Consider the following 2,214-nt stretch of genomic DNA (forward strand, 5'->3'; position numbering starts at 1 on the left):
AGTTGTACAACTGAATGCATTCAACTGAAATGTGTCTTCTGCATTTAACCCAGCCCCTCTGAATCAGAGAGGTGCGGGGGGCTGCCATAATCAACATCCACGTCTTCGGCGCCCGGGGAACAGTGGGTTAACTGCCTTGCTCAGGGGCGGAACGGCAGATTTTGACCTTGTCAGCTCGGGGATTAGATCCAGCAACCTTTCAGTTACTATCCAAATGCTCTAACCACTAGGCTACCTGCACAGCCAACAGTATTTATGAAAGCGCAATACCCTCTTGAGAAAACAAAATCACCAACACACTAAACTGTCAACAAGACAAGAGCTCCTCAAAACTTTCCCACCATTGCAGTCTGTTTTTTGGCATAGGGGAGAGAGGCTGTTAGTATACTATTCTAGCCTTTCACTCTATAGTTGGCAGCGCTCGTCTACTCAACAGCACAACTGTAGGTGCTCTTACACAACAATACACGACTATACTGTTTACAACTCAAGCCCCCCTCAAACTTTTCACGTCTTTGCTAACAGCCCATTTCAATGCTCCATTGTGTAGCAAAACAAATACCAGTCTACTGTACCTTTTTTGTTTAAAGAACATGGTTGATTGTATGGCTACGCATCCTCGTGATCAGTCTTCATGTTTTACACATCCTCATGTTCAGTCTTCATGTCTTTCCAAGAGACTTGCAGTACAAACAAATCTTCTGCAAGAGGTCCAAGCAGTGGGTGGGGAAGAAAGTGTACCAGAGGCTTGTCCACCTGGCTGTGGAGTGCAGAAAGGACCAGACGGTTGTCTACGAGGATCCTGAATCACAGCTCCCCAAACTCAACATCCCTGCCAACATCGCCACAGTGCCAAAGCCTGCTAAACCAGCTGCCATTACCCAACACAAGAAGAGGTTCACCAGCTGAAGAACATTCTGGAACCTGCCTGGAACATTCAACCAACACAACATCCATATTCAATTGGACTGATGTTGTAGTATAATTATGAATGGCTATTATGCTCAACACTGCATTGTGGTATAGATATTGCTAGATAATGTACATATGTATATAATTGTGTTTTATATAATATTTTTTACAAGTGTACTGACAAGTGACTAAGTGATTCCAGCTGCATCAGAAACCAATAAAGTGTTGACTTCAACTTCTGGATCAATTCATTGTGATATTCATGAAATGTACACTCTCAGAAAAAAGGGTTCCAAAAGGGTTCTTCAGCTGTCCCCATAGGATAACCTTTATTTTTGGTTCCAGGTAGAATCATTTTTGGTTTCAGGTAGAACCCTTTGGGTTCCATGTACAACCCTCTGTGGAAAGGGTTCTACATGGAACCGAAAGGGGTTATACCTGGAACCAAAAATAGTTATTCAAAGGGTTCTCCTACGGGGACAGCCAAAGAACCCGTTTAGGTTCTAGATAGCACCTTTCTTTCTAAGAGTGTATTTGGATCAACTAGCTTCAGTCTTACTGCTAAAACAAAGGATGCAATAAGCAGACATGGCTTGTATTCAAGACAAAGTGTATTTGCTCTGGAGACCGAGGTGAGCTTACACAGCTGTGTGCAGTAACAGTTACGGCAATGTCTGACATAGAGTGCCCTGCGTAAGTATTGGGACAGTGAAGCATGTTTTATTCATTTGGCTCTATACTCCAAAAGTTTGGATTGGAAATCAAACAATGACTATGATGTTAAAGTGCAGCTTTCATTTGAGGGTATTTTCATCCATATCGGGTGAAGCGTTTAGATATTACAACACTTTTTGTATATGGTACCCCCGTTTTAGGGGACCAAAAGTATGGGGACAAATTCACTTATGTGTATTAAAGAAAATAAAAAGTGAAGTATTTAGTCCCATATTCATAGCACGCAATGCCTACATTAAACTTGTGACTCTACAAATGTGTTGTATGCATTTGCTCTTTGTTTTGGTTGAGTTTCAGATTATTTTGTGAATGGTACGTCATTTTGGAGTCACTTTTGTTGTAAATAAGAATAGAATATGTTTCTAAACACTTCTACATGAATGTGGATGCTACCGTGATTACGGATAATCCTCAATGAATTGTGAATAATGATAAGTGAGAAAGTTACAGACGCATAAATATCATAGCCTCAGACATGCTAACCTCTCACCATTAAAATAACAGGAGAGGTTAGCATTTTGGATTAGCAGTAATAATGGCAGCATCCACTTTCATATAGAAATGTAA

The sequence above is a fragment of the Salmo trutta genome, chromosome 1, assembly GCF_901001165.1.
Source record: "Salmo trutta chromosome 1, fSalTru1.1, whole genome shotgun sequence".
NCBI lineage: Eukaryota > Metazoa > Chordata > Actinopteri > Salmoniformes > Salmonidae > Salmo > Salmo trutta.